Consider the following 13,292-nt stretch of genomic DNA (forward strand, 5'->3'; position numbering starts at 1 on the left):
TTGTCACCACGACAAACTGTCCCTGCTGTCCCCTGGCATCTGCCTGCCTCCCAGTCTGGACTCTGGGTGTCCAGCACCCACCACAGCTAAAGGGATGGAGGGAGGGCCTGGCTGGTGCCACCAGGTTGCAGAGCCTTGAAGGACGCTCCAGCCTTGACCTACGCCACAGCCCCCAGCCCGGCCTCGCCCAGAAGAGCCCCCTGGGATCGCGGCTGCTCCCAGCTTCCCAGGGAAGTGGCTCCCGGCTTTTCCCTGTGCCCTGGGATTTGGGCTGTGAAGCCCATCCGTGGGCCCCAGGCAGGGTGGGTGGGGCTGCTGCACCACAGCCCATGGCCTGAGGTTCCCCCAAGCATGGTGGCTGCCTGGGTGAGTCCAGGGGTCTGCGTTGAGCTTCTTTCTGGAAGCAGATTTATAAAAGGACCTAAAATGCGTGCCATTAGGCACATTCACGGCCACCCTCCTAGGGCCCAAGCTGCTTCACCAGGGCAGGAGGGCCCCTGCCACACCTGCACCAGCCCTCCTTGGTGTCCTGCCTCCTCAACGGAGCCTCCGTGGGCCGCCTTCTCACACGGCTCCCCTGCTGCCTTAAGGAAACATCGGCTGACGTCTGCCTGCATACAGAACTCCCTGCTGGAGGCACTGACAGCCCGGTGGGCCCCTTACAGGCCCCACATCCCTCTGTGAGCTGTGTGTGACTTGCCCACATGGCACCCCAGGCTTTAGCTCAGCCCTCTGACATGCGGGCTGGGGACCGTTTCCCCTGCTGCAGGAGCCCCGCCTGCCAGGATGCCCCCCTCTCAGGGCAGGAGCATCTGTTTCCCCCTGTGGTGATAAACAGGACACACATGCCCTCCCACACTTAAATCAAGGCTGACAGGCCTGGTTCCACAGGGTGGGATTCACTGCCCAGCCACCTGCATGGGGCCCAACTGATGCCCCGTCTTGGTTTTTTTGGGGGGCAAAGGGTCTGAGCCAGTCCTGTCCCCGAAGGCTTGGGACTGAGGCCTCCCAGGACCTGGGCAGAACCAGGCTGTGTTCTCCAGTCGGGGCCCCGAGGTCCATTCATGCCGGGTTTGTTCTAGAAGGACGCATGGCTGGGACAAGACCTCAAAGAGCTCTGGGCACAGAAAGAGGAAGGCGGCATCGGCCCTCAGTGCCCTACAGGGTCAGGCGGGCAACACCGCGGGTGACCCACACCAGTGACCGTCTTCATGGGAAAACAGTCACGGTCTGCTTCTCAAAACCACACCAGGCTGGGAACTTTTAAAAATGAGATTGACAGGTTTGTCTACAGAAAAAAAATGAGACATTTGTGAGAATAAAGTCTCAAAGTAAAAAGCCAGGAGAGAGTGGCTAAAGCATCTAACATCAGCGAGGGTCTGTGTTAGTCAGGGTTCTTCAGAGAATGGAGGATGCATGGATGACAGAGAGACTGATATGATAGACATATGACAGGTGATGATAGATGGCAGATTGATAGACAGAGAGAGAGAGAGAGAGATAAGATGATAGATAAATAGATAAATAGATAGATAGATAGATAGATAGATAGATAGATAGATAGATAGAAAGAAATATAGGTAGATGTAGATAGAAAGATAGATGGATAGATAATAGAGGATAGATAGATAGATGATAGATACATAGATACATAGATAGACAGATAGATAGATAGGTAGATTGATTGATTGATTGATTGATAGATAAGATAGATAAGAAAAACAGATAGAGATAGATAGATATACCTGGGTAGATACAGAGATAATAGATAGATAGATAGATAGATAGATAGATAGATAGATAGATAGATAGATAGATAGATGATAGACAGATAGATAGATAGATGATAGATAGATAGATAGATAGATAGATAATAGGTCAATAGCTAGATAGATATACATTGATAGATATAGATATGGATAGACAGATGGATAGATTGATAGATAAGAAAGATAGAGTAAGATAGATGGATGGATAAGATATAGATAGATGATCGATAGATAGATAGATAATAGATAAGATAGATAAGATAGAGATAGATGTAGATAGGTAGATAGGTAGATGATAGATAGATAGATAGATAGATAGATAGATAGATAGATAGATAGATAAGTAGATAGCTAGATAAATACAGATTGATAGATATAGATATAGATAGATAGATGGATAGATTGATAGATAAGAAAGATAGACAGAGTAAGATAGATGGATGAATAAGATATAGATAGATAGATAGATAGATAGATAATAGACAGATAGATAGATAAGATAGATAAGATAGAGATAGATGTAGATAGGTAGATAGGTAGATGATAGATAGATAGATAGATAGATAGATAGATAGATAGATAGATAGATAGATGTAGATGGGTAGAAAGATAGATAGATACACAGGTAGATAGCTAGATAGATATAGATTGATAGATAGATATAGATATAGATAGACACATAGATAAATAGGTTGATAGATAAGAAAGATATAGATAGATAGATAGATAGATAGATAGATAGATAGATAGATAGATGATAGATAAGGTAGACAATTAGAGATAGATAGATGTAGATAGGTAGATAGGTAGATGATAGATAGATAGATAGATAGATGATAGATAGATGATAGGTAGATAGATAGATAGATGATAGATAGATACAGATAGAAAGATATAGATAGACAGGTAGATGGACAGATAGATAAGATAGATGATAGATAGATAGATAGATAGATAGATAGATAGATAGATAGATAGATAGATAGATAGATAGAGATAGGTAGGTGGATAAATAGATAGATAAATAGATAAGATAGATGATCGATAGATGATAGATAGATAGAAAGTAGAAAGATAGAGAGATAGCTGTAAAAGCACCCACACTACTTTGGGCCAGAAGCCCAGACTCCACTGCAGGAATAACGATGGAGCGAACCACCCTCCCCAAGCACCTGTGCCCAGAGGAGCTGCCTGGCCCCTGAAGAGGGCAGCCCCTGCCCCGGGGTCAGGCCGGCCCCACGTCGTGAGGGCCACCAGGAACCTGCCACAGGCAGGGGGAAGACATCCCATCCCCTTAGGCTCAAGTGCTCAACTGCACACTTTTGAATACAATTATCAGACACAAAATCACAAACAAGACATGGAAGGAGACAGAACCGCACGAGGAAGGACCAGGAGACACAGAAGAGCGAGGGCGGCCCTGGGCCCCAGCTGTGGGGTCACCAGGTGCAGACGTGACAAATAACAGTGCTGCCGGGAGGCCGGACCTAACGGACAGTCTGAAAATGTCATCAGAAGTTCAGAAACATGAAGTGCAACATACCAGACATTTGATTAGGAAATCCAGGCCTGAAGTGTGCGACTACAGACATTAGGACCTCAGTAGACAGGGTTGGAGCAGAATTACACAGCCAGTGGGTAGGTGAACCAGGGCAGGACCAGAGGAACATATCCTGAGTGAAGAACAGGAAAACAGCAGCATGAGGCCCTACTGAGTGGGGGACCCACTCACGGAGTCCGACTTGTAGGCACCTGCAGTCCCAGAAGCCCAGGTGAGAGTGAAGAGATTTTCCAAGGGGCAATTCTAGAAAGCTTTTCAATAGTAAGGACAGATGCCACCAATGATTCAGGCAGAAAAACCACAAGGAGAGTCAGATCTATCCATGCATGATAGAACTACTGGATACTAAGGGAAAAGGAAATATCTTAAAAGGAGCTGAAGGAAGGAGGAACGTCCCATTATCCTCAATGGAGCAAAACAGTAACACGCACAGCAGACGTCACAGCAGAAACAGCAGCAGCGAGAACAGATTGCCAGCTCTCAGCTCTCTCCGAGGTGCTGCAGCATGATTGACAGGCCAGAGAAACTCCCCTTCAAACCTGAAGTTGGCCCTTCTCTCCATCCTCCCCCGAGTTGTAGTTTCCTAGGACTATCATAACCAAGTGCCATAAACTGGATGGCTTAAAACTATTCTCTCACCTTTCTGGAAGCCAGAATCCTGAAATTAAGGTGTCCCCAGGGCCGGGCTCCCACCACAGCTTCCAGAGGAGGATCCTCCTGCCCCTTCAGCACACGGCGTTGCTGGCGATCCTTGGCTTTCCTCGGCGTGTAGATGTATCGCTCCGACCCTGCCGCTGTCCTCTCGTACTGTCTGCCCTGTGTCTCCCTGTGTGTCTGAATTTCCCTGTCTTTATAGGGACAGTGGTCACACTGGATTTAGGGCCCACACACTCAAGTATGGCCTCACTGTAACTCAATTACATCCGCAAAAAGCCTATTTGCAAATACGGTCACATTCATAGGTTCTGAGTGGACATGAATTTTGGCCTGATGCTACCAACCCAGAATATACTTTCCTTCCTGAGCACCTTGGACCTGAAGCTGTTAGGTGGGCAGATCAAGGTGGACACCCACGTGGTGGAGGCTGGGCAGATGCACAGGCCCAGAGCCGGATCAGAGCTCAGAGCACCCACAGGGCAGGGTGGCCGATGTAGGAAGCAGGTCAGGAGGCTTCCACATAATCAAGGGTGCAGGCTAGAATCTCAGAACCTGGGGTCAGAGAGAAAAGCATCCATTGGGTGGGAAGTAGTGGCAGAAAAGGGAGGTTGGTTGCACACAAGGGAACTGATCAACCAAGTAAGTACACGGAGAGCAGCAGAGCAGACAGGATGGAGTTACAAATCCCCGAAGGGAGAAAACTGGGAGGACGCCTATGGGCTGGGATTGGATGGAATGCATCATTAGAACTCATGTTTTCCGACATACAGAGGCACATATACAAATAGATAATAGATTATGTAATTGCCAGAAACTCCCCAAATTTGATGAAATACATGAATCTGCACACCCAAGATGCTCAGTGACTCCAACAGGATAACCTCAAATATAAAAGAGCTCAGTGCTTCAGTTGAAATATATATGATGTGTTTTACATTTTGTCTTTCATGTAACACATTAAGCTAAGATAACTCAGTGATGTTTACAAAAGAGAAATATAAAACGGGCTTCAGAAAGGTTGGAAGTAAAGGATGGTAAAAGCCATGCTGTGTAATTAACTGAAGGAAAGCTATCCTGGCTACATTAATCTCAGAAGAATAGACTTTAAGGAAAAAAGCATTAACAGAGATAGAGAAGGATGGTGCCATTCTAAACATGCATACATCTAAAATATAACTTTAAAAATAAAAAACAAAAAAAATGACAGAACAGGAAGAATTGTATAAATTCAAAAATTACAGCTGAAGACGTGAACTCTTACCTCTCAGTAACAGAACAAGCAAACATTAGCAAGGATGCACTTAATTAGGACAATGTGCTCAATAAACCTGAACCCCTGGGTATACACGGACCTTGGAAAGAGCAGCAACAGTCAGCTAACTCATCCGTGGCCTTGTGAAACAGACACACGTTATTCCACATTATGTGCATAAAGCAATATTTTGCACATTTGCAAAGACTAGAACAGCCTAGTAACACTGTGATGATGGTGCCATTAGTTTTGTTGATTCCCGTTACCCCCTTTCTGTGTGTCCCTCCACCTCAGCCAGCATTCTGCTGGTCAGTGGTCTCCCCATGAGGGGCCCAAACTTCCGTCTCCTGCATGATCCCAGACCTCAGCCACCCAAAGGACTTCATCCCAGGCCGTGGGGTCCTACACCTTCACTCTTAGGCCCTTCCCTGAGTGGAGGAGACCCTGGGCTTCTGAGTTACCTTCTCTGTAATCCTACTCCTCCTAGAGTCAGGGTCCCTCTGTGAGTCCTGTTTGCCCTCTGGCCACAGGAGGTGGGGGCCTCTCTAAATGCCATCTAGAGGCTTATGATATTCACTACTTTCCTTAAGTTAACAGGAGGGGGGTGCTGACCTGAGTTTTCTTTCTTCAGTGCCTCAATTCCACTCGCCAGCAGCCAAGCTGCCCCCCTGTTTCTATGCTTCCCGCAGTGGGCGCTGCTCTTCTAATTACCACTGCGCTCGTGTCTCTCACAGACAGAGATACTGCAAAGCGTGCACCCCTTTCCACCCACGTCTCACGATCATTCAAGAAGGGCTCGTTTACAAAGGGGCTGGTTGTAAGAGAGGCACAGGGGGCAGTGCAGAAGGCCAGGGTAGGTAGGAGTAGAGCTGTGCCTGCACCTGAGCCAAATCTCAACATGACTGAGGCCAAACATAACCTGTAAAAGAAATTATTGATAAATTTGGGTATTTTAAAATTAAAAGGCGATGACCATCAATAGATACCTGAAAGAAAACAGAAGACAAGTTACAACTTGGGAAAACGTATTTGCAACATCTACAGCTGACCAAAGAATGTTACCAATAATGACCACAACACATGAGGAGGAAAAGGACAAACAACCCAATAGAAAACAATGGCCAAAACACATAAATACACATTTCAGAGAAGTACAGAAAGCCAAAAGCCTTCTATGAAGATGTCAACTACATGAACAGTCAATAAAAATTCAGAATGAGATACCATCTTGGCAAAATAATATTGGCAACATTAAGCAGTATGACCCAACAAGTTTCCGGCTGTGGGTCCACAGAATCATTCGTGCATTGCTGCTGGAAAATCAAATTGGAAAACTCACTTTGGGAAACAGTTTAGCATTGCTTTCACATGAATTCATTATCTATCACCAAGTAATTTCACCCCCAGATGGATCTTTTTTATGTATACACCAGAAAAAACATATATCATTATCAGTTGGACGACTAGGGGTTCTACCAGGAGTGCAGGACCACTATGAATGAAAGGAAATAAAGGGTATCAGGGATTAGACTTTGTACAATGGAGGGAGATGCTGGGGAAGTAAAGCTCTGAAGGGGTCTGCTGTCTGTCAGACAGAGAAAAGCCACTGACCAGAGGCTCTGAAGGGGCATCAGTGACGAGGACCTGGAAGGCTCTTCTTCTACGCCTGCTGGAGGCCCAAAAGTGCGGTGGCTCATCAGGAAGGTGGGATGAAAAGCCGGATAAAATCAGGGAAGACAAGCAGACTCTAGGAAAATGGCAGAGTAGGAAGCAACTGGAATCTGCCTCCCCACCGAGACAACAATCGCACTGCAGAATCTGTCTGATGTAATCATTTGAAACTCTGGAGTCTACTGTAGACTTGCAACTTCCAAAGAAAGTATGGATGGTAAACTGTGATTAATTTGGGTCCGTTTCAGCTCTTATCACAGTAGCAGCTACGCAGGCCACCATGCCAGTGCCATGGCAGGTGACTGTGCACACTTTCCCAGGGTGATTTACACACAGCATGTGGGAGCTAGATTGGGAAAAAAGGACATTGTCCTCAAAATATATACAAATTTGTGCTCTGACCACTGATTGCTGCTTCTGATCATGGAGGTAGGTACATACATAGAGGAAGGTGGTCCCTTTGTAGCACCTCCCCCACTGTTGTAAGCCCCTCCCCCTTCATTGAAGGGATTTCCAAGGGAACATAAAAGATCAATACCATTCTCCCTTGATTTGTCTCTGTTTCCTCTTTTAGGAACCAGATATCAAAGACTAGCACATTCAAAAGCAGATGCATATATAGGGAAAACTAGAAAGGTTCAGAAAACTCAGAAAAGACCTTAACATTGCTCTTGGCACAGAGACAGCTTGTAACAATCAAAAAGCATAAAAAATAAAAACAATGACAAAAAATATCAAACTCAGGGGAAGGGAAAGAATCCAATTTCCAGAGTTACCACATTCTTAGATTCAAGTGTCCAGTTTTCAAAAAGAAAAATCACAAGGCAAACAAAAACACAGGAAAGTATGGCCCATTCAATAGATAAGTGAATAAAAAGTGTCCCTGAGAAAGACCTAATGGCAAATCTTCTAGATGAAGACTTAGAAATAACTGTCTTAAAGATGCTCAGAGAACTAAAGAAAGTCAATAAAATTATGTATGAAAAAAGTGGTAATACCAAAAAGAGATAGAAAACTTAAAAAGAAACTAAAAAGAAAATTTGGAGCTAAAAAGTACAATGACTGCAATGAAAAATTCACCAGAAATGTTCAAAGCAGATTTGAGTGATGATTCTTTGAGAAGAATCAGTGAAACAGAGGATAGTGGAATTTGTCAGCTCTAAGAAACAGAAAGAAAAAAGACTGAAGAAAAGTGAATAGAGCCTGAGTGATCTGTGGGACACCATCAAACCAATCAATATATGCATTGTGGGAGTCCCAGAAGAAGAAAGAGAGGGGCAGGAAGAATATTTGAAGCAATAAGGGCTGAAAACTTCTGAAATTTAATGAAAGATATGAATATAAACATCCAAGAAGCTAAGTGAACTCTGGGTAAGAGGAACTCAAACAGACTGAAACACATTATAGTCAAATTTCAAAAGCCAAATATAAGCAGAGACAACTGAGAGAAGAAGAGACAAAGAACTCATCACATACAAGGGTTTATCATAAGATCATAAGAATATTTCTGATCAAAAACTTTGAAAGCAGTCAGCCAATACATTCAAAGTGCTCAAAGAACAAATGGTCAATCAAGAATTCGATATCTTACAAAACTGCCCTTCAAGACTGAGGGGAAAATTAAGGCATTGTTAGATAAACAAAAAAAGGGAGTTCATTGCCAGTAGACTTGCCCTGCAAGAAATATGCTCAAAGGACATCTGCAAGGTGACAGGATAGGGCACCAAGAGTAACTCAAAGCAGTATGAAGAAACAAAAACCGTAACAAAGGTAAATACATGGGTAATAATAAAGTTAAGATTACCACAACAATAGTTTGTAACTTCACATGCTTTTTACATAATTGAAATGACTAGTGGCACCTAAACTAATACAATATTGTTTGTCAACTATATCTCAATAAAACTGGAGAAGAGAAACCAACATATGTAAGGGAATCATTAGATCATGTATTGGGGCACACAATGTATAAAGGTGTAACTTTGTGACATTAACAACTGTTAGGGGTGGGGTAGGCATTTTTGCCTGCTGTTGAACATAGGCTGGTATAAATCCAGATTCATGAATATAACTTTAGGATATAAAATGTAATTCCCCTGGTAACCACAGAAAGCAAAGCTATAGAACATGTACAAAAGTAAATTAGAACTAACACATTTTGTTACTGTGGGATTCACATATAAATCAGGTATAAAAATCAAATTAATAATCATATCTGACTTGATTGTTTGCAGGTCATGATGTGTGATCAAAATCGAAAGTTCCTGTGATATGACTGCCCTTGCATTGGTCAACATGTAAGAATTTGTTCACCATGTAAGAACTTGTTTGTTATGTTTCAGAAGATTGGAGACTGTTGTGAGTTAGGCTTTAGATTGATTAATGATTTGTGTATTGAGTCCCCTATACAGAATTCTATTGTTGTTAACAACTATTTGATCAATAAATATGAGAGGTGCCTCTCAGCACCACTGTTGTGCAGTTAAGTCCCCTGGCGGGTCCTTTCAGATCTTTGATATCTCATCATGTCTCCTCCCTTATCTGTGTGACAGAGGCATGTAGGGGACCAACAGTTACAGAAAATAAACTAAACACAAAATACGTCAGGAATGCAGGAAATGAGGGGCAATGAAAGCAAAAACAAGCATATATAACAATTTAAACATTTACATACCTAACGCAGACCATCTCAATATATGATGAAAAACTAACAGAATTGAAGAGAGAAATAGACAGTTCTACAATAATAGTTCAAGTTTTAAATACCCCACTCACAATAATGGATAGAGTAATGAGAGAGGAGATAAATAAGGATACAGAGGACTTCTACAATAAACCCACCAGATCTGACAGAAATATACAGAACACTCTACCCAACAGTAACAGATTATGCATTCTTAAGTGCATGTGGGATATTCTGGGCAACAAATTAAGTCCCAGATTTTAAAAGATATACTTCAAATGAAGTATCTTCTCTCATCAAAAGAGAAAGAAGTTAGTAATCAATAACAAGAATGAAACTGAAAAATATACAAATTTTCTGTGGAACTTAAACAGCATACTCTTAAATAATAAAGAGATCAAAGAAGAAATCACAAAGGAAATTAGAAAATACTTAGAGATGAATGAAAATAAAAGCAATTATTATGGTATGCAGCAAAAGCAGCATTAAGGGGTAAATTTATAACCATAAATGCTTATATTAAAAAATGAGATCTCTGATCAACATCCTAAATCAGCACTTAAGGAACTAGAAGAGGACAAACTAATACCAAAGCTAAAAAAGGAAAGACATAGTGAAGATTAAAGCAGAGATAAATGAAAAAAATAGAAAAACAATTGAGAAAATCCAAGAAAAAAATGAAACCAAAACTTGGTTCTTCAAAAAATCAACAAATGTAACAAGCCTTTTGCCACATGGACTATGAAAAAAAGAAGACTCAATTTTCTAAAGTCAGTAATGAAAGTGGGGACATTACTACTAATGCTACAGAAATTGGAGGGATCAGGAGAGACTACCCTGAGCAACTGCGCACAAACAAACTGGGTGATCTACATGGAGGGGACACACTCCTGGGAACACAGAAACCACCAAGACTAAATCATGAACAAATAGAAAATATGAATATACCTACAACGAGTAAGGAAACTGACACAGGATTCAAATTCTTCTGAAAAACAAAAGCCCTGAAACTAATGGTTTCACTGGTGAATTCTACCAAACTTAAAGACTAATACCAATCCTAGACTTTTATAAATATTGAAGAGGCGGGAACACTTGTTAACTTATTCTACAAGGCCAGCAAAACCCTGGTACCAAAGCCAAAGACACTGCAAGAAAATAAAACTACAGCCCAATAGCCCTTATGAACACTGATGCAGAAGTCTTCAACATAATACTAGCAAAACAAATTCAGCAAGATATTAAAGGGATTATACATCATGAGCAAATGGGATTTGTTTCTGGAATGCAAGGATGTTTCAACATATAAAAACTGATCAATGTAATACACCACACCACCATAAAGAAGGGGGAAAACACATGACCATCTCCACTGATACAGAAAAAAAATATTTGACAAAATCCAAAACACTTACATGATTTAACAAAAAAACACTCAACAAACCAGGAAAAGGAGCCTATCTCAACATAACAGAAGTCATGCATGACAAAACCACAGGGAGCACCACAGCCGAGGGTGAGAGCCTGGAAGCGTTTCCTCTGAGATGGGGAACAAAGCAAGCATGTTCGTCTTCACCACTTCCATTCAACTCAGTCCTGGAAGTTGTAGCCAGAGAAATTGGGCTAGAAAGATAAATAAGAGGCAACCAAATTTGAAAGGAAGAAGTAAAATTATCTGTTTTCAGGTGATACAATCTTATATGTAGAAAACCCTAAGGTGAATGGATAAAGAAGAGGTGGTACATATACACTGTGGAATATTATTCAGCCATAAGAAGAAAACAAACCCTACCATTTGCAACAACATGGATGGAGCTGGAGGACATTATGCTCAGTGAAGTAAGCCAGGCGGAGAAAGGCAAGGACCAAATGATTCCCTCATTTGTGGAGTATAACAACGAAGCAAAACTGAAGGAACAAAACAGCAGCAGAAGCACAGGCAGGGTCCCACCCCCGGCCCTCCCCTTGCCAGACCCAAGTGGACCGCAGGCTGTGCCCAACTACACAGATCTCAAAGGCAGCACCGCGGTTCCAGCCTGGGAGCCCCTCCCTTCTTCCTGGAGCTCTTCCCTGTCCTCACTCCTTTTCCTTTGGACAACAAACCCTTCAAAAAGCCATGACTGGCTGGGGTGTTTGGTTTTGCTGGAGATTGGTCAAGGGTGCTTTGCACCCTTGGACTCCAGCCCTCACAGCCGCACCTCCCCAGCCAAGGGCACAGCCCCTCAGTCCCTGTGGATCCCCCTAGGTGAGGAGGGCAGCCAGACATGGTGCAGAGGAAGGTGACGCACAAGCTGGCATGGGGAGCAGGGCCTAGCCTGGGCGCTGGGTGGGGAGGCTTCCATACGGGCCACACCTCGAAGCCACTCGCTGTTCTGTGTGTACTAGTCCACGCAGGCCACCTGGACAGCTCACCGGGGTGCCCTCCCACCTGATGTCTGACCTGAGGTCCAGGCTGGGCAGGCCTGGGTCCCGGGGCCTCTCTCCTCTGTGCACAGCTGTCGGCCCCGTGGGCTCACTCAGCCATCCCCCGTGCCTGTCTGCATCCCCATCTCCTCTTCTTATGGGGACTCCAGCCACCCTGGACCTCGCTGTAATTTGATCACCTCTTTGAAGACCCGTCTCAAGTGCTGTCACATTCTGAGCTCCTGTGGGTGAGGGTATCAGGAATTGGATTTGGGGGCACAATTTAGTACAAAGAGGCAAGTCAGGTTCTAGAACATGGCTCAGGTTGGGGTGCCATCAAAGGCCAGACCAGGAGGGGCCCAGAGGAGAGATTGTTACAGAAAATATTGTTACAGAAAATACTGGAAAACCTGAACTGGATCACTGACAGAAGAACCATGTGGCACTCGGAGGTCTTGGGGTGCTGAGGTTTATTTCACACCTGCGGCTCAGAGGGGAGTCATCTCCCGAGGTCTGAGCCCTGCACACAAGCAAGCGGAGGAATTTATGTTATTTTGATACGTGGCATGTCAGCATGTGAAGGACAGAGGAGGGGCCTGGAGGAGGGGAGGGGGGAGCTGGGGGGCTTTGCCAACGGAGGAAAAAAGCAGTCTGCTGACCTTGATGGGTGTGTCACATATTTTCCTTATCACCCCCCCCTCCTGATGCCCTTTTAAAGACTTCATTTTAGGGGCATCATAATTTTGGTTTATGATAGGGTTAGAATGGCTTGTATTTATACTTTCAATTGCTTTGAGCTAGGACTTTTTTCCTTATGACTCTTTCATTAACGACCTGAGTACTTTGTGAAAAACACAAATGATTATGTTTTTATGCATTTGTCTGTATGGGCCTTGTGTGTACAGGTTGAAATGAGCCCTTCAGACTCTTGATAAGCCTGTGCTTACCAAAAAACACCCAGTATTTTTCAGTCCTAATTTATTCTTATGCAGCTGAGCATTACACTCAGGCTGGCTTATCTGAGTGTGAGAGTACAGGTGCTGAAGGTGTAAGGCCACTGAGGGCAGCTCCCTTGGGTGGTGACCATGCACTTTATAACTTCTGTGCAGTTAAACATTCTAGAGAGGTACTTTGGAAATGCAGGCTGAGACTTGAGTTCAACTAGTAGAGACAGGTAAGCACAGCAAAACAACTTAACAATTACCCAAAAAACAATAGAAAGGGCAACTTTTTGAGGAATAGTTTAGTCAGAGGGGGCAGCAGCAGCAGAGAGTTTAATGCCCAGGAAGAGAGATT

Source organism: Manis javanica, chromosome 8 (assembly GCF_040802235.1).
Source record: "Manis javanica isolate MJ-LG chromosome 8, MJ_LKY, whole genome shotgun sequence".
NCBI lineage: Eukaryota > Metazoa > Chordata > Mammalia > Pholidota > Manidae > Manis > Manis javanica.